This window comes from Anas acuta, chromosome 3 (genome assembly GCF_963932015.1).
Source record: "Anas acuta chromosome 3, bAnaAcu1.1, whole genome shotgun sequence".
NCBI classification, from domain to species: Eukaryota; Metazoa; Chordata; class Aves; order Anseriformes; family Anatidae; genus Anas; species Anas acuta.
Window position 1 is genome coordinate 18,515,329 of NC_088981.1, and position 20,575 is coordinate 18,535,903.

Consider the following 20,575-nt stretch of genomic DNA (forward strand, 5'->3'; position numbering starts at 1 on the left):
TAGGGCTAGTGGAGCGAATCTGTCAAATGGCTCCTTCACTGCAGCTTTACACAGCTTGTTAGATGTGACGAGGATGATAAGAATGAAGACCATGAACTCAATTAGGAATTCCGTGGGAAGCTGGTACCAGGCCCAATGCCAGGTTTGATATGCCTTTGTCACTGAAGAGATGCATTGCAGCAGTAAATGAAGTTTTCTAAGCATGAATGCTGCATGCTTGCATATTTCAAATCACTATAGTCCAGCTGAGAAGTGACACAGCCATGAATAACAGAGACAAGGTCATCACCTGCCAGGATGGGAGAAAGTCTCCTAGCCAATGGAAGAGAATAGAAGTGTTGCTTGCAGAGGTTGCTACAGGAAAACAGCATCAGTAGCAAATCCAAGAGCACTCCTAAATTATGAAACAAACACCCCAATTGTGGAAATGCAACCTCATGCCAGGCGTACTGCACTCCAGTGACACGCTCTTAAAGATGCTCTCCTGTCTCCCATCTGTCTTGCCTCTGTCTTGCTTGGATTTAACCAGCTGCTTTTCCTTCACTGCCATGTTGGTGGTAGCAGTGTGTTTATATACACCGAGACGCAGATACAGCCGTATTTCACCTGCCTGCTTCTGGCAATTCAATCCATGTCAAGTCACCTAGCAGCTCTGCAGACACAGGGAAGAGCTGTAAAGAATGCAGATGAGAAGTCCACAGGAGAGAGAAGTGTAGTGCTGAAGATAATGCTTTTTCAGTAGTTACGGGGTGTGTCTCAGCAGGAAGGACTCAAAATAATTTTAGTACATTACCCTGGACTTCTGCCACCCGTCAGACAAGACAGCAATATCTCATGGTTAGTGCTGAAGTCAAGGAGGATGAGGATGGATGGATGCCCTCTCCCTGCTGACAGGAGGGCCTCATCCATCAATGCCACTTGAATAGCTCCACTTCCACATCCTGGCTTGAATCCAGACTGTGCTGGATCTAGAAGATTCACTTTAGCAAATTTAGCCCAAGCTGCCCTTTGGCTAGTAGCTGTAGGAGCTTTCCTGGGAGCTGGGAAGCCTGTTGGGTGTTAGTAGGGAAGAACTCATGTCTGTGCTGTGGATTTCCTCAAGGCTGGGTGACAGTCAATTCCCAACGTGCTGGTAAATCTCAGTTGGTGTCCCCAGCTCCCTTCTTGCAAGACTTCAGCCTTCTGGGTTGGATTCTGGAGCAATCAACATGAAGACAAGTTTGGCCAGATGTAAAAGACAGCCCTTGCTTTTTCGTGGGATAAGGAGAAGGGAATGGGAAGCCTTTACAGAAGACAGAACTTGGTTTTTGGATAATGTAGTGCAGCTGGGTTGACTTCCAGGTGTGAGGAAGGGCTGGGTCCCTCCTCTTGGTTAAGTTGTAGGAAAGGAGTATGGGAGGTGATGGCAGTCATCAGAAAGGCTGAGCAGCTTTGCTGGAGGAATTGAGACCATGCTGGAGAAACAGGCTGGTCTGCTTACTAAGCACCTTGCAGCCAGCCTCCTCTCTCCTCTGCTCCTGGGAAGGGAGAGACAGAGGACCCCTGGCAAGCCTTGCTGTTCTCGCTCTTTTTCCATGCCTCCTGAGGTGCTGTGGAGCATGAAGGGGGCATTGCATCTGCTAATCAGCAAACTCTCTTCTGCAATGCATGTAAGCCAGGTGTCCATTCTGATGCTTGCAGCACATGTAGGTATTGGTGCTGGTGGTGGCAGTGCATGGGGGTGGTCCTGGCCCCAGGGTGGTGCTGGTAACTGCGTGGCTGCCCTGTCCTCAGCCGGTGCTGCCAGGGCAGAGGCAAGCTGTGCTGGCTAGTACCACGTCACCAACACCAGTGAGACCTGCTTCTCCATCATGCTTTGCCCCAGCTGTGCTTGGTGCTGCGGAGGCTGGGGGAGCCCAGAGCCATCTCATGCCTCTATGGGCCAGCGTGTGCAGAACTGCTTTGGGAAGGGAATTTCAGAAGAGAGGGAGTCTATTAGCTGCCTCCACTTATCTCCCTGTTATTATTTATTGTCCATGTGTGAGCTTCCTTTTGGCTCCTTGCTTATTTCTGGCTGTTGATACTATAACAGAGGTCCAGGGTGAGGTTACCACATACCACTAGACTGGGACACACACGCTTGGAACTTAAGGAAAATGACCATGAATAACCCGAATAAGCAACAACTTTTTCCTCCCTGCCTTGTGGGTTGGTGTCAAAGCCTTTAAGTGGTTATGTTCCAGTAGTTATTCTGTAGCTACGTGTTTATATTCTTACAAATATGGATTTGCATTTACCTGTGTTTCAAGATGATTATTGGGTACCAAGCAACTGATTGCACTTGCAGCCAATCATGTGCCATTAACAGTGAAAAATGGCAGGCATTGTTGTTTCAAATCTCGTTTGGTTTGGCAGGGGTACAATAGTAAAAAATAACAGCTAAATCAATTGCTTGAATATACAGGTTTTTTTTTCATCCTCAGGCATCTTTCTCAGTACAGTTTTGCTTAATCTCTGTACACTGACTAGCGTATTCCTATTGCCATTTGAGAAAATTTAATAGTCTATTCACTGCTTTCCTTGAAGGGGTGGATTTTAGGAAAACAAACGCACAAACACATAATTTTTATATTTAAAGGAAGTCAGTCAAAGTTGAGATGCTAATATTTGACCCACAATTTGAGGAATTATTTGCAAAGTTCAGTGAGCTACTTGGTTTTCCAAATTACAGCAGTGATTGTGTTTATTTTACTGAAACAAAAATTCCAGGGAAATATTGTTTGCCCCACTACAAACAGGTCGGATTTCCTAATAAGCCCCCATGTAATGAAGGTAAACTAATATTAGTAGGCAGAGGAGAGGGTCAAATGTTTAATCTGAAACTGAGTTCTTGGTTTAAATATGCAGTTTTCTGTCAAACAAAATGAATCATGAATTTGTGCTGCTTTTAGTGAATTGTTTCAATTTGTAGAAAAAGGTAGAAAAATGCCAAAAAAGCCTCATGTTTCATTTCAACATTTCTAAAAGCTCCAAGATGCTCTACAGTGAAATGCATTGATTCTCCATCTTAAGAAATTGTTTAATTTTCAAAATGACTTCAATTTTTTATTTAAAATAAAAAAATGAAACAGGTAAAATATAAATTAAAGTATATTGTTTTGGAGTGAATGAAATGTTTCAATGAAATGTAATTCTATTTTATTTTTATTTTTTTCAAATAAAAACTTCTGGAAACTTGTTTCAGGTCAGAACAACAAATAATTACATGTTATTTTTTTCTTTTATTTAGTTTGATTCTTTTGGCTGCCTGTAGCCACTTGAGCAAGTCTTGTAGGAAGAAACGTTGACTTCAAGTTTGCCAGTCACTAGAAGCAGGTAAAGTGCTCTGATTGTCGGAATCACGTATGAGAGTCAGTGGGACGGTGGGGACTTCACTGCCTCGGGGGCCAGGAATGCTGCAGTTTAATCCTGTGGCTGTGAAAGTCAACAGAAGAATTCCTGGGTAGGATCGAGCCTGTTGTAACTAATCCTGCAAATCAGAAGTCTGCATTTCCAGCACTTTACTAGTCTTATTGCTAATGACTTTATGGTGTAAGAAAATTACCTTGACCCTGTAGTACACGCACTTCTTTGCTACCGTTAACATCGTTAAGGTCCTTGCAATGCTGCTCAGTCCTGTAGATATCATGCTTCACCACTCAGCTGTTACCGAAGGACTTGTTTTTTTGGTAATCTTTGCTCTAACAAGGAAGCGAAGGTTGTTGTGTGTGAAGAAGAGGATGGGGGTAGGGAGGATTTTAATCAGCAAGTGATCTGAGAATAAAGAAAGGTTACCTGTTTGTTTGTCAACAGGATGAAGTAAATAAGAGTTAAAAAAAATCTGAGACACCAGTCAAAGGCAATCAAATATGTATTTAATTAAAGCAAACATAAAAATTAAAGTTACATGTTGAATCAATAAACAGCACTTTTTTCTACATGCATTTTGAACAAGACAGATCAGAATCTTGCATGATGAAGACATAATGTGTCATAATAATTAGGAACACAGACAAAAGAACAGCTAATCAACATGCAAATTTATGCAGTTCTGGCGATTCAGATGAGGCAGATTTCTACCTCTTTTTTTGCTTGATTCATCTTCATTGCTAATCATCTGAAGGCTGCCAAATGTTCACTGACACTAATGTATTATAGGTCAAGAGAGGCAGGTCTTCACCTATTACCCCCACAAACAATATGCTTTCCTTCCCTGTTTCCTCTTCAGGATTTTCAGCAATTACTGCCAGATGCAATCAGACTCCTTGAATAGGAGCAACTGGGGCTTGTTTGTGGCTTGGATTCATTAGAATCAGGAGGATGAAGAAAGGAATAAATTACTTAATTGCACAAAAAAGTTGCAGCCAAAGTGATGGTGAGAGAAGCTGATTGTGTAGTTGCGTATTAGGCCACTCTTGGAATGGAGGATCTTAGAATAGCTGGTAGTTTGGCCTTCCTGATTCAGACAGATTTGGGTGTCCTCCAAAACAGATGGCTCCACACACCATCTATTCTTCTCTTTGTCAGGTTTTACCATTTATTTGATCTTGTTCATCTATGATGCTGGTTGTATTAGATGTAACACAAATATGCATTCAGATCATATCCATTTAGTCTTGCATCCCAACTTTTATTCTTTTAGCCCTGTTTGATGAGATGATCAAGTTGAACAAAGCCCTTGTTGTCCTATTCTTGCACAACATCTATACATAAAACACCAGGAACCGTGACTAAAGCCTCGCGCAGACAAATAATGCTCCTGTGTCACAGGTTTTAAAGGTTTATTTCTCCCTGTTTTACCAAGCAGCCCCCAGCTCAGACAACCGATAACCAGACACAACAAATAGTTAATTTTTATTTGATCCCGTAGAAACAAACATTTGCATATGCCCAAGCAAAACTGCCCGCCTCCCATCCTTATGCTGAGACCCCTGTTCAGATATTCTCTTCAGGTTCCAGGCCATGTGTTATGCTTGTGGGTGGTCTTAAGATCTTAAAGAAAAGCTTTGCTCTGTGAAGTCATGCAGCACTGTATGTAATTAAGTGGCTTTTTTTGTTGTTGTTTGTTTCCCCAAACCCCTCTATCTTTCCCAATTTTGTTGTTGTGAATGATCAACGCTTTGTGGAAGAGCCGCCTTTCAGGTAACGGTTAAAATTAACTTATTAAAAATGAGATGTGGGGATAGGGATTCATTCTGTGGTGCCCCACCGAGCGCAGCACTGCTCCACAGTACCGTGCACTCACTGGGGTCGGAGCAGTTGCTCGTATTTTCTCATCACTGGGTCTGATGTGCATGGTGCTGTGCGCGTGTTTATAACAGAGCCTGGGCAGCTGCTCCAGGTCTTTCAGCTGGGAGAAGTGGGGTGTTCCTCGTTTGCCTGGTGATTGTGGGGTCTGGGTTCAGCGATGGGCAGGTCTGTATGTAATGCGATGCAATGCTGGGTTGCAATGAACTTTTAGGGTCTGTATTTGTTTCTGTTGTGGCCCAATGTTTTCTGCAGCCTGACAGATGCCCAGCTATGTTGCTTTACTCTGGTGGTGTTTAGGTCTAGAGTGGACAACACAGACTTCTTGGGCACTTTTGAGGTTTAATTTGGAATTTGTAAAAGGTGCTAACATTTTTTTTCAAAGTACGATGGAATGTGCATGGGTCTGGCAGCACATTCACAACCCCGGAGGGAGAGTTCAAGCTCTTGTTTTCCACCGTCAGAGCTGCAACCCCCTGACCGCCCCATCTTTCAGAGACATGTGAGATGAGGAGACGTGCTGGGACCCACCTCTTGCCAAGGCTGGCATCTAACAGCCATGCGCATTCTTCTCTTTGGGGCAGCCATCCCAAGGATTCAGTTTCACTTGCCTCCAGCAAAGTTTTTTCAGAGGCCGTGTGTTGATATGGGTTTGTGAAGACAGTGGTGTACCCAGAAGGCAACTTTGCGTTTGGAATTGAACCAGATGGAAAATATTGGCCACAACCCCCATGCACAGCCTCCTGTGGCTGCCTCCTTCTCCTCAGCCTTCCCCTCAGACCCTCTGTGATGAACAAGCCCCCCTTTGGCCTTGGCCCTGATGTTTCCCCACTCCTCTCTCCAGGTGGTAGGAAAAGCACATTGCGCCCCAGCCCCGTGTGTTATTTTTGTTCCCCAAAGCCTGATTTTTATTCAGGGTGTTTCATAGGGCACCAGTGAATGCATTTTATTGCAAGTCTTGGAGACTTAATTTTACTGCTGTGTCACTAGGGGGAGATTCTGGAGGCACAAGTGCATTTAAGTGCTTACCTGTCCTCTGAAAGTCAGCAGGAGTTGTGCATCTAAAGAGCCTTTGTGTCAGAGGGAAATATTCACCGTGAAGTGAAGAGAGCCCACGTACCTGGTGCGAGTGATAAGGAAAGCCAGTGGGTGAGGCTGCACTGAAGTCTGTTATTTTTGTTTATTGTCCTCAGATCCTTCATTTGTCACAGGCCAGGGCCTGGTTTGATACAAAGCACTGTGATACCTCATCTCCTCGGTCAAAATCCTCTGAGATTGTTTTGTGATAAGAAGACTGAGAAAATCCACACAAGGAACTTCTCTTTGTGCAGATAATACCTGGCTGCTTTTCTCTCTAAAGTTATAGAGGCTCAAGAGCTGATGGTGTCTTACAAAGGCTCCCTCTATCTCAGGGTCCCCTCAGAAAGGCAGGGAGGACCTTTGCTTTGACAAGCTTTGAAGTCAGTGTAATCTCTTGCAGAATGGCCTTTGCTTTCACAGCTCCTCATGTTGCACCATGTCCTGATTTCTACACTCGTGCATGTCACTGAAACGTTGCCTGAGGAGCCTGGGTGAGCAGTGCTCCGTCTGAGGGCTGCTCACTTCAGCTATTTGCTGGTTTCTATTCTGCTGTGAAGCTATCTCAGAGTATTACTGATATTCCTGGGTGACTAAACTGTTCTGAGTGGAAATATGAGGGAAGGTGAGTGATGCAAACAAATCCAGTATGCCTGAAGTACAGGAGCACTGGCAAAGCTTTGAGCAAGTAAAAGGCTGTTTGTGGAAGTGTTACTGAAAGGGCTATGGACACAGCTGGAGCAAAAAGTCCTCTGCAGTGTGCATATTTGCAAGTGATGTTTAATTAGGTCTAAGCAGCCACCCTTGGCACCTGTGGCTGTAAGCATCTGCATTTGTTATGAGCGCTGTTCTTTAAATGCTGATGTTTCCTATCAGAGGAAGGCATGGGACTTTGAAAATGTTTGTGTGTGGATCAAGCCCATCTTTGGGCAGACCACCATACTTCACGTGTGTGCAAAATGGAGGTTAAAAAGGTTGCTGTCCCTTTGTGGCAGGAGGGGCATACGTCACCTTGCTGGTCTCCAAAGGCTCTTGAGGAACTTCTGCCGATCGGTGAAATCATTCATCCTGATGGTCTATTACCTCCTTTGTTTTGACATATTTTCACTCTCCTCTTAATGTTTCCTGTTTTCATGAATCTTCCCCTTCTGCTGTATTTTCCTGTGAGTGTTTTTTGTCTCCCAGATGTTGTATGGCGGGCTATTTCAGTAACTCTTTGCGTACTACAAACTTGAAAAAAAAATGGAAGTGGAAAAAACCCATGCTGGAATGATACTGTATTTTCCATGCGCATGTCACACGTTGGCTGAAACATGTTCATCTGATAGGTTACAAATTGATCTAAAATGCTGCAGTACAAAGTGCTTAATTAGTGGATCCGTCCAGTATATGAGCTGGTATCTGTTATTTCAAAAAGCAAGAGGCTCTTTTAAAATAGCAGTGACTTGCTAGCTATGAAGAATTTGATATTTGTTTAGTGCTTGAACCTGTTAGAGCACAGATTTGTTTAATAGAGGCAGGCTAGAACTATGGCCTTTGGTGGAAAAAACATGATCCACTTATTAAAAGGCCAAAATATATGGATGTGGGGCAGGATATTTGAAGATGTACCTAGTAACCCTTATTCTGGCTTCCTGATGTTTGGCACATCTGAAAGTTAGGCTATTTATTTAGGTGCCAAAGAGCACAGTTCTGCACTTAAAGATGCCAGCCTGCGTTGTAGAGCTCAGCAAAGCCAAATTACTTCACCTACCAAAGTAATTCTGCCTGTATCCATGCAGAGTTATCAGGGGTAGGCTCTTTTCTTGTGTGGTGTAGTTTATATGCAATATACCCTTGTAGTAGTATATAGTGATTGCTGTGGGAGCTGAAATGAGATGATCTTAGTTCTGCGTGTCTGTATTGCTTATCTGTGACAGCTGCTTGATGAAAACTTTGCAATAGTAAATACAAATAAACCTGGGCCCCAGGCTCCAAAGGTTTAAAGTGTCAAGCAAAAATTCACACTGGAAATGGATAAATAATGTAAAAAAGCAGGCTGTTTGGAACAGACAGTGACTGTCTTCATTACAGCTCTGTCAGGAATCTTCTCCTCAGTTTTCCATGTGAATGTGTGCTAAGTGAATGTCCTTGAAATGTTTCTTCCCCCACTTCACTTGCCTCATGGATGGGTGTTGCTAGCTAAAACAGCTCTAGAGTCTACATGTACAGTTGACAAGATATTCTCCAGATCCTAATTCTTGGTGTAACCGTTTAACCAGTGCATTAACCCCTGGAAAATGTCTGTGGTGCATACTCAACTGTTTCAAAAAAAATCTGTATGGCCACAGCATTTGCCGAGTCCAGCAGTGGGGATGTCTGCCCTGTCAAAGTGGCAGAATCAAATTCCTCATTGGCATCTGGCCTGCCTACAGTCTGAGAAATCCTGTCCTTACCTTTTGGTGAATTCAGATTTTGTTCTGTTCAGTAAGAGCTCTGATGAGGTTTCTTTAGTTCTGTTACTTTTCAGTGCACCTCCTCATGTTTTGAGAAACTGCCTCTGGCCTAAGATATATGTTCCTTCAGCAGCTTTATAATGTCCTCACTGGCAGGTGAAGACTGGCATAAAGGACCCCCGAGAAAGTCTTTGCACAAGGCAGGATCCCAGAATTTCGTCCTATTCCCTTTCTTCTCAGGTTCCTACCTGAGTGCTCCAGGATGCTGGACATCAGATGAATTCAGTCTATAAATGGAATTAAATTCTTTAAAGCCATAACAGACCTGTAACTGCAGCTTCACACGTGCTGCTGACCAATGGTGGCATAAGCTCCTTTCCCCATGGATAACCCCATGGAGCAGGAGCTGCAGGCTAGAGTGAGACCTCTGAGTTGTGACACGCTGCTAACTCACGGCGTGTGGGATGCTTCAGAGCAGCAGGTAGTGTGGCGAGTGTAGAAGTCAGTGAGGGGATTGGCAAAAAGGATGTCTTTTGACTTAAAACCACGGCTGATGTGGTTTTGGAGGAGAGTCTCACTGACGACATTTTTCCTAAGCCTCATGTTACTTTTCTATTTTGAAAATGCCACCTGACATTGCCAAGTGGTTGGGGTGCTATCACGCAGTCACCTGGTTCCCTTGCCAGATGGGCTTGTCGGCAGATGAGTTAGGGAGCCTGGGAGTTTGGACCCTTGATGGCAGTAAAATCTTCTTCGCATCTATAACGTGTTTTCTATGCCCTCTTAAAAGACAATGGTACCTGGGATTTCTTTCAGATCCAGATGGAAAGCTTTTGTTAAAGGGAGTGGTAATGAGGCTTAGTAAGATTTGTTTTTTTGTTAAGAAAAGATCATCTGGTGCTTGCTTTTGGAGCTGGTTGCTCATGAAGGTTTCTAATTCAGGGTCTTAATTTTTGTAAAGCGTGAATTACAAGAAGTCAGAAGAATGATGCGAAGAGCATTTAATAATGCACATTCACAAAGAAGTGGTGTAACTACATTAATTAGGCAAGTCTTGCGTAAAGATGCAATGTAATTATATATTTGAGACAGTTAATTAGGGAGCTACTTGGAAATTTCAGTGAATATTAAGGTAATTATACATAAATACTATAACCATTAAGACTGCACCCATAATGAAAGCAATAACTAATTACATAAATAACAGCATACTTATGTTTTTACATTACCAATACCTAACAATACTTCCTCTCTTTCCCTGCTCTCTTTGCCATGCAAATGACAAAACTTCCATTTTTAATTCAGATATTCTTGCAAATTGTCGGGGAGACAATGGACTTTCCTCTTGTTCCCTTTCTCTAGAGAAGGCCAGACAACTGGAGTTATGCACACCTAGCAGGAAGACAGTCAAGAATACTGCAGATATCTGCGAGCTACATATGGCATTTTTGGTGGCTGCCCTTGGATCTCACACAAACACAGGTCTGACAAGCTTAGTAAATAAGTGATATAACTGTAAAGATGATGATTTAGACTTTTTAGGCAGCTTTGAGTGACTCATTAGTGAGGGTTAGGTGGCTGTAGAAATTGGGCTCTACATTTCATCATGTTAGACCTATGAACAGATGCCTGATCCTTGTCAAATACTTCTTTCCATTTACTTCTGTCAGGGGTTAGGGTATCTGCTTTTACCTTCATCTTCTAAACCAAGTATCATCCGATGATAAATGTATGTGGCAATATTTCATGTGCCATGCACATTGCTATCCTTACCTTCTGCTACCACAAGATTGAAATTCAGGCTCTCTAAACCCATAAGAACAGCTTCTAAACTAAAAACTTTGTATGAGAAGCAGCCCTACTGACTCAGCTGAAATAAATCGTTGAATCCAAATATGCTTATTGAATTGATATTTTCTAGCAACTAAGGATCTAAAAGTGCCTCAAAAGCTCTAACAGAGCACAGTATGACTCTAATAGGTCTCAAAATGAGTCTGATTTTGTGAACTATCTTGATGGAGACTTTATAGGAGGGGAAGCGGAGTCATGAAGTGATAAGTGACTTGTCCAATGTCATAAAGAACATCAAGAGTCCCACTACAAGTCTCTCAGCTGTGTTTTAGTCACAAAATCATCCCTTCTTCTGCAAGAGGGACTTGGCACATGGTTTGAGGTCTAGCAATGTTACTCTTTTCTCACTTTGTTAATCTTCTCTGAGTAATTAAATTGACCTGGTGAGACAGTGGAGTTCAGAAAGGAACGTTATTTTCAGCAATTTGTCCATATTATTATGTTTCCATCAAACATCACGAGTTGCTGTCTGAAAGGGCCCACAGCAGCATGTGCTCTGTGCATGTCTGTAATATTGAAGTCACCATTCTGCAGAACAAGGTCATCATTAGAGCTGGGCTGGCACCTGGGAGTTCTGCAAGCTTGCTAAGGAAACAATGAAGGCAATTCTATCTCCTTCCAAAAATTCTGTTTCCATGAAGATACCTATGTTAAAGTATAATTCTGGGGCAAGGATAAGTTAAGACAACATATCAAAGTTTGTTGTCTTCTCTCTGCAGACTCCAGAGCAAGTAGCTCTGTACAACTGTTCCATATTTTCTCAGCCCAACAACAATGACCAACGAAGCTGCATGCCATAAACTGTAAACCAGTTAGAGGCTGGTGGGTCCTTTCAAATTATTTTTATTCTAGATAGATAATGGCATAATTTTGAGGTGCTAATCCTTTATAGTTATAAATAATCTCCTACTCCTATGGGTTTACACTGTGGCTCATGTCTCAAGGCAGATGAGGTCTCAAATCTTTTTGTTTGTGTTTTGTACTGTAGTAATTCCAGTAACTTTCCAAACTTTTCATATGTAGTTGAGTGAGACTGGGGGGAGGTGACCTTTGTTGTCATTATAATGCACAGACACTGAACTTTGCATAGATCTGTTGGAAAAAAGATTAATTAGCAAATATTGTAGTAGATAGGTTACCAAGGATAAATTATGTCAGATTCCTGTGGTATCTTTCTCTGAGTTTGTGACCGAGAGAAATATGGCAGCTCAAATTTGTCAACACTTCTGTAAGACACTTAATGCAGTGCTACATGGAAGAAAATAATTTGGTCGGGAGAACATGAATTTTAAAAGAAATGTAAAGAAAAGGCTGAAGGAGAATTTCTGAAAACTGAGTTGAAAGAACTGTCAAGGTACAAGAACACTAACTAGCGGAGTTTATTAACGATCAGTCTTATGACCTATCTTAACATTTTTATTTGTGGCCACAACAGAAGTGTGCAAATAAAAAGTTTGTAAGTGACAGAAAGCCGAGAGGCCTTGGCAATTCAGAGGAGGACTGACCCTGACAGCAGGAGAAGTGGAAAACGGATAAAATTAAGTACTAATAAAGCACAAGGTCATGCAGATGTTTTTTTGCTCTGAGCAGGAGGTTTATCAGCTGGAAGTAAAAGAGAAGTGTTTTGCTGAATCTCACAATGACTGACAACTGCTGGAGCTCTGCAACAGCAGGGAAGGGAAATATTCTCTGAGATGTTCCCCTGGATGTTGCATCAGGGGAAGCATATCCAGGAAACATGTGGGATTCCTGACTACTTTTGTACAAGGCACTGGGGAGATCCTCATGAAGTTCAACAAGGAGAAGTGCAGAGCCCTGCACCTGGGGAGGAACAACCCCAGGCATCAGTACATGCTGGGGGCCACCCAGCTGGAAAGTAGCTTGACAGAAAAGGACCTGGAGGTCTTGGTGGACACAGAGTTGAATGCAAGCCAGCAAAGTGCCCTTGCTGCCAAAAAAAAAAAAAAAAAGCTAATAATATCCAGACTGCATTAAGCAAAGCATTGCTAGCAGGCTGATAGGTGATCCTTTTTCTCTGCTCAGCACTGGTGAGACCACAGCTGAAGCACTGCATCCAGTTGTATGCCTCCCAGCACAAGAGAGATGTGGTGCTACCGGAGAGCCCAACCAAGGGCCACTAAAGGAGTCAGGGACTGGAGCACCTCTCCTGTGTGGGCAGGCTGAGATATCTGGGACTGTTTAGCCTAGAGAAAAAAAGGTTTTGCGGGGATATATCTACCCAAAGGAAGGCTGCACAGAAGTCGGAGGCAGGTTCTTTTCAGTGGTGCCCAGCGCCAGGACAAGAGGCCATGGGCACAGAGCAGAGCACAAGAGGTGCCCTCAGCACCAGGCAGCCCTCCTGTGCTCTGTGGTGATGGAAGCACTGGCACAGGCTGCCCAGAGGCTGTGGAGCCTCCTCCTTGGAGATGCTCAACATCCACCTGGACACGGCTCTGGGCAGCCTGCTCTGGGTGTCCCTGTGTTAGCCTCCAGAGGTCCCTGCCAGCCTCACCCAGCCTGCGATGCTGTGAAATCCTGAAACAGGCAGAGTCCAGGAAAAGTGTTACTGAACTGAGATAGGGAACAAGAAATAAAGGACTGTGTATTTGGTTTAGCAAACCTAAACCTGAGTAGGGGTATATTGATCCCTATAAATATATCATCAGGATAAATGGTGAGGGAGAACTGATTAAAGCAGAAGTATACTGAATGCCATAGGAACAGCTGATAGGAACCAATTCTGAACAAATGTTCTCTGGAAACTAGATAAAGATTTCTAATAACATGAAGTTTTGGAGCAGCTTTCCAATAGGAGTCACAGGGGCAAGAAAGCTACCCGGTTTCAAGAAGAAACTTGAGAAATTTATCAATGAGATTGTGATGTTGTGATATCAATGAGATGTGATGTATCAGACATAGCAGGGGATGACCTGGGAGGACTCTTCTAGTCGTATTTCCTATGTAAAACTATTCAATAGAGCTCCTGGCCTCCAGAGTATTTTTCTATAAAAAGACTTCAATAGCGAGCAAGGGAAAATGGCCTTTGCTTTGGATTCTTTGTTTGCCCTTGTCTATACGGGAGACATAGATCCGATCAAAGTGCCAATGAATCTTGTGGTAGGTTGGATGCAGATCTCTATTATCCGTATGACAATACCTCTCAGAGGTCCTGCTCATTACTGGGGCCCAGCTACTTTCCACGACCTGACTTTTGTGATCCCAGTTCCTCTCTCAGCTAAATCCATCTGAAGCTGTGTTTCCTTGATAGCCCCTTTAATATTTTATAGGTTTCTTACAGTTCCTGTATTCTTGTAATCTTCTGAGGTCCTTCACAGCAAGCCAAACAATCTTCTGCCGCTCGCAGTGCCACCGGCTAGCCAAAACCATGCAGTAGATCGCTGATTCTCAGAGCCAAGATCAATAGCAAATCATCCTTCACTGTCCTGAAAAGATCTGACAACTCGGTCTAGTTGTAACAACCGAAGGGACTGTTAATAATGGGTGATGACTGACCAGAAGCGTGGTATTCATGCGTACAGCTGGTTGATTGACAGCCCCGGCAGGTTAGAGGTTACCCATGGAATACAGCCTTGATGGCCTAGGATGAAATGTTCCTCCTGACCCTTCTGTAAGCTAGTGATATACAGCACTGGCTAACATATCATTAACTTGCAACACCACGATGATGGGATTAGGACCCAGAGGGTTTTATCTCTACCTTATTAATGGCAATTAGAAGCTGCGTGACAGTTTTAAAACTTGTTGATGTAAAGAAAGTTTGTACCTGTCTTATAGTAGCACAGTAAATAATTGTCTGGTTGCTTTGCTTTTCGTAATCTGTCCGTGCAGCTGTATATTATCATTATTTTGCTGCAAATACAGCTTTTCGATTTATCAACAAAAGAGCAGGTAAGGCTCTATGTAAATAATAATGAAGGACACTTCCAGGTTGGATTTTTTCCCATTCAGACTGCTGAGCATGAAAGAAGGAGAGGATTTTCAAAACTAATGACAGTATCTGTTAGAGGTGTTTTTCAAAGCCTAATTATCCAAAAAAAAAAAAAAAAAAAAAAAAGTTCTAAACCCAGTTTTCATTACTGCAAACTTCCCCTGGCTAATTCACAGGGCAGGTGTTAAAAATTCTCCCTGCTCCCCTTTATATGGAAGTGGGTAGTGGATAGTTATTCCCTGGTTAGGGACTCCTGGAGGTATACTGGTTTCAGGGCAAGAAGTTTCATACCTCTAGTCCTTCTGCATATTCAAGGAAATGTAGCTACTGACAGAGCAATGCTGTGAGTGCTGTGAACCAGTACTAGCTCTTTTACATGTGGCTTCTGTTAGACTCTCAAGCTGCATTGGAAAGAAATGATCAAGCTCAAACGTGCACACTATCTGGAAAGTCTCCTCTCCCTCAAACATTTAGCGTCTGCTCATGCAGTCCTGTGTATCCTGATACTCTTTGGTTTTGGCCTCTCACTTTCAGGGGAATGTTTCTGAATCACCTTTCTCACTCCCATTTTGCTGCCCAAACACGCCTTGGGTGCTGTTTCACAAGAACTTGCTGTTACATTGTGGGGGGACCTTGTATCCTGTAGGCTCGGGATGCTCAGTCAGGCTTTGTGTCAGGGCTCCCTAGAGCTGCTGGAAGGCAATTCCCGACTCTGCAGGGTGACAGAGTGGAGCAGAAGTCATCTGTGAAGCCCCCAGAGATGCTTGTCCCACCTTGCTACCTCCCCAGTGAGCCAGGGAGCAGGTCATGGGTCTACCTCGCTCTGTATTAAGTAGATTTGCTGGCGCTTTGCCCCAGGGCTACGGAGGCTGAAGACCCTTTATTTGGTAAGACTTGGGCCTGCTTTGTTGTTTCTGATAAAGGAAAGGGTCCTTAGCTTTTCCCCATCTCAGAGGGGTGGGCAACTGCAGCAGCCTGTGCCGGGCTGGCTGCAGGACTCCCGCAGGGCGCTTTCTCCTCCCCAGGAGCCGTGGGACTGGGGGACGGTGCCTGTCATTTTAGCCCCTTGCCACTCCAAGGCAGAAATTGCCTTGCACTGGTAGTTTATACAGCCCCAAGCACAATGTCAGCATTAAACGTTAATTAATAATAGTGGCTTATATTGCTAATCACATAATTATAAATTATGTGTGCTGGTTATGCCTGCCATCACATATTACTTTGTAGTTACATAGCTATACACATAGTGTAGCCGGGCTTTTGTAAATCAGCTTGTAGTTGTTCAGTGATACAAAGGCTATGCCAGCATATAAATCCGATGTAAACTGCTAATCATTTTTAAATGAAGACAAAGCAATCTGAGTTTTAAATCCATAATGCAAGAGAATTACAGTGCATGTGCCTGAAATTTCGGAAGAGAACTTGCTTTGCAGACATTTCAATTGTAAGCAAAATTCTGACGTTACGCGCATTACATGGTATTTTACTGAAATCGCACTCAGTGGCAGATTTGCATAAATGAATGTATTGTATTTTTTATAACTGTGAAAGCTTTAATTACCTAAACTCTAATTAGGCTTGCATTTTTCAGAAAACACAAGATATTAGCTTATTTTGTAGTTGGCTCAACTTTAATGTTTTCACACATTTGTAACTCATACGCAACAATATACTATAAAAACACAGGGAAAACACAGAGATTAAGGCATCCCTCGAACTTGTGAAGCTGATTGGTTGTTTCTTTTCTTGGTGTGTGTAAGCCTCGATGCATTGACATTTTCTTGAATGGTGTCCTGGGGACAAAAATCACACCTGATGTAAATTTGCCACAACTAAATTTGGCAGCATGGCATCAAGGGTGAATCTACACGAGTATATTTTAATAACTTCTAGGAATAAAGGTGTTGTGTGAAAGGGGATTGTTGATGGTATCCTTTTCCAGTGGAGCTTGTTTGGTATTTTTGGAATTCTGGCTTAGTTGCACAGATACTTTTCAGACAGTGAGGTAAGGGTACTGAGCGGGTACTTGGCCCATTGGGGTTCCAACAAAGACTGAGGCACACAACACAGGTTTTGAGGTATGATCCCTGCTTGGTATCTAGTGAGTCATTGCGGGGCCTTTCATAAAATGAGAAAAATAAAACAGTGAAGTAAAACTACCATTAATCATTACTCCCCCATTTGCCAGACCTTCAAAATAAGAAGTACTAACACATCTTGTGTTAATTCTCTTGAATTTTCTCATTTGCTTCTGTGTTAAAATTCCTGTTCTGTCTGTGTTGGGTTGTCTATATTGTGCCCTTCTCTCTGACACAAACCTGGTGACAACTCTGTGCAGTTGTCACTGTGAAGCGAGTCTGCTGCAACGTGCTCAAACAAGAGCTACTTTTACAGGCAATTCAGCAACCTGTGCTGGAGCAGAGCATCCTGCCCAGCATTTACTGAGGGCATACTGCTAAGAGCTTTAAATGTAGGTCCACATGCCGTTGATGTTCTCGTTGTGGAGTGTAGCCTTCCAGATGCTCAGGACTTCTGCTTTTTTCTAAGGAGATGAAGGTGAGGATGCCTCCTCTTGAAGTACTGGGTTGAGAGAAATTATATAAATTTTCCAGTTTTGTTTCAAGCGCTGCTTGCAATGTTTCTGTCGACTGGAGGCAAACAACACTGCAGCCCTGGCTGGGTCTGAACTGAAATAAAAATAGTAATAATATTTCACCAATCTTGTTTCTGAGGGTTTGTACTATATTTTGTCAGGAGGAATTTAAAAAAAAAAAAAAAAGAAAGCAAAGGAACGTAAAATGCATTTCCATATTTTCTCCTCCCTTACTGTTTATAATTCTTGCATGACTTACACAGTCAAAATTACATGGCTTGCAGCAGAATTGGAGGAATTCTAAAAATGAAATGTTTGAAAGCAAAGTAAGACATAGAAACAATTAGCATCTACAGGTTACATTTCTTATTTTCATCTCTAACCTCAAGGTCTCTCCCCCTTATAATGCTGACTGTGCCTTTCTTTTAATTAAGCATAGTGCTCTGGGAGGCATTCTGCTGTTCAGTGCAGGACTGGGAATGTATTACAGTTTGTGGGATGTTATTGTATTTCTGCTAAGTAGCACCAGCTGGAGTGATGACAGCACATTTTTTAAAACCTCTTTCTGCTTTTCTTATACATTGCAATACTGTCCTAAACATGTTATTTTTGGTCTGAGCAGATACCCAGGGCTGCAAGTTACCAAGCTTCCGTACCAGGGTGGACCTGTGAGCGGATTCAGTGATATGTCAGCTCTGCTAAGAGCTAACTCCTCGTAAGGGGCTGTGACTGTAGGCTCAGATACACGAGAGGTGTTGTGTTGCCCACAGTGAAATGAGCAGTGTGGATTTAGGTACGTAGATTTGTTATGACACCCACATGGACTTTGGAAGCTGGCTGGTGGAAGACCATTGCATGGTGTTTCCCCTCAGGTATAGACTCTTTAATCAGCACTATTGCTGCCTCTCTCTTCGTGGGATTTCCAGCCTCAAAATCTCTCCTGAAGCTTGGTGTCTGCCTTTTCTCTCAAAAACCAATCGAGAAGAAGGCAGCAGTGCTTTTATCTGGTACTTTATTGGATAGCATATTCAACCAAGACATCCAACTTCACTTTCCTTTTCCTTAATTTTTTTCCTTTTCCTTAATTTCCTTAATTCCTGCATCTCTTTTCTGACAGGATTGTACATCAAGCTACCAGCTAGTCTTGGTCAGAGTGATGGAAGAGGATGTTCTTCATGTTTTCTGAAGCAATTTTTGTCATAAGGTTCAAGGTTAATGGGGACAGGAAAAGGATGTAAGAATAGTCCAACTCTGTAGCACAGTGGTTAGCTGTGCTCATTTGGGAAAGGGAGGTTGTGTGGCAAAGACTGTGAAGCATTTGATGGAAATCAAGTGCTGCCATTACTGCTAGGCATGCCTTCCTCCTCTAGCCACGGTGCATGGGGAACAGAGAACAATGGTGTTTTTGTATGGAGCCTCTTTCAGTAGATGCGTTCGAAAAGTACCTGCAAGACCAGGCTGTTCTTCTGAGATAGATGGAGGTGTGTGGATGCCTGCTGGGGTGTAAACACCTCATCACCACTGAGCGATTGAGCCCTTTAAAGACGGCATTTTCCAAGCACGCACGGAAGCAAAATTGTACAAACTGGGGAATATGCAATGCATCTGACTGATGTGCCAAAAGACTCCTGGGTGTTCTGAGGATTATATCTTTTCCACACAGGCTGGGTATAGCTGCCCAAGCCCCGCTGTGGATCTGGTCCAGAACCTCTTTGCACTGGAGTCTTCCACCAGGAAAATGCAGATGGTGTCCTTGTCTGTCCAAGGGGTTCAGATATTCTGCCCCATTACTGGGTAAACACCTAGCATGAAAAGGACAAAGAAAATTTAATGGTGTCCCTTGCAGCCTGCGAGCTGCTCCAAGAGGTAGGGAAATACCATTCCAACTTAGCGTGGGATGTTTTGAGAGGCAGAGAGGTAAGAGGCCAATATTTCAAAATTGCTGGTAATTCATGGGGAGGAAAATTTGTGATTTTCCAAAGTTGTTTCTGGGTGCTCCTGAGAAGCCAGTAGGAGCTGCTGATTCCCAGGCTTCCTGAGACCAGCCCGTAGGAGCAGCGCTTGAGTCTCCTGGAAATGGAAGCGTCTGGGATTACTGCGAGAAAAATTTTGGCGGACTACCCTATGTCACGCAGTAGGCTTGTGCCGAAGCCAGGGCCCAGCATCCTTTCTCCAAGTTCTTGTAACAATAAGAACAACCTCCTCACCAATTGCCTTACAAAAGGTTTGAACATCAGGTTACCCAGAGACATGAGCAGATAGCAGAGCAGTGATGTACAAATGAAAGTCCTACACTTTGACCTCCAACCACATGAAGCCCCATTACAATAAATATCCAACAACACATCCCTTTCCACACCACACGGATGCTGCCTTAGGTACAAAGGTACTAAAATGACTGTTCCATGTAATAAAACATGGTGGGAGAAATTATGAAGTATAAAGTGAGGTTATTGCCTTCACTGCTAATTAAAGTTTACTGTATCTTCTTGCAGCTTTGTTTAATGGGCTCCAACATATCATGGGGTGTTTCTTTAAAGAATTAAAAGAAAGCTCTTTTTAAGGTCACTCACTTGACCTCAATTCATTGTGTTGTGAATGCGGTATTGTAGTAGCACATATTGTGTGGGGTACAACACCATGTGCTGCTCCAAGACTCCCGTGGTAGCTGAGCACAAAGGGCTGCGTTAACGATGGTGTGTCAGCCTGAGCTTTGAATTTCGTTGCTTGAGTGCTAGTTTTCATTACCGACGTACAATATATGGCATTAACCATTTCAGCGCCAAGCTGTGTGCCAGGGACGCACCGCTGCTTGCGCTTGGAAATGGTCATTTCTGAAGTGCCAATGATCTGAGGTACAATTATTAGTTTATTACTTAATGGCATCAATTAGGGCAAGCATTGTCATCTTGCACACAATGATCTCAGCACCACAGTGTGATATAACTGTTACAGTGAGCATCATAGCCTGAGACTTATGCCATGTAGGGAATAAAAAGCTTTCAGTTTTTTTTTTTTTTTTCTTTTTGCCATAAATTCTGTGTTCTGAGATTTTCACCTTTTTTTTTTCGTGCCTTCACTTTGTCCTTGGACATATTCTGCAAAGCTCTTTGAGTACTATTTCTTTATGTAACATTTCCTCCTACAAAATTTTTCTTTGTAGTAACTCATGTGGCCCTGTCCTCTGGGTATTTTGAATATCTAAATCCTTGATTATTTTCAGTTTTCTCTTACGCCCTTTTCCCAATATGCTAGCTGAGTCTAGGTCCGTGTTTGGATCATGCATCTCAAGCTGCAGCTGCTGTGGATCCTCTTGTTTGGTGGAACTCTGTTACTTTGGTATCTTGGCTCTTCATCTGGCTCGGGTTGCTTCCTCCTCAATACATGTTCCACTCATGAGGCGGG

The 20,575-nt window shown here is 43.0% G+C and overlaps 1 long non-coding RNA gene across 1 annotated transcript; it reads left to right on the forward strand.

Annotated features, from left to right (window-relative positions):
• The first annotated feature begins 1,160 nt into the window (after positions 1 to 1,160).
• LOC137852962 (uncharacterized) lies at positions 1,161 to 19,914 on the forward strand. The gene is made up of 3 exons (XR_011094099.1): positions 1,161 to 1,685; positions 3,269 to 3,354; positions 18,288 to 19,914. It is a non-coding gene; the product is annotated as an uncharacterized lncRNA (long non-coding RNA).
• Positions 19,915 to 20,575: the final 661 nt, after the last annotated feature.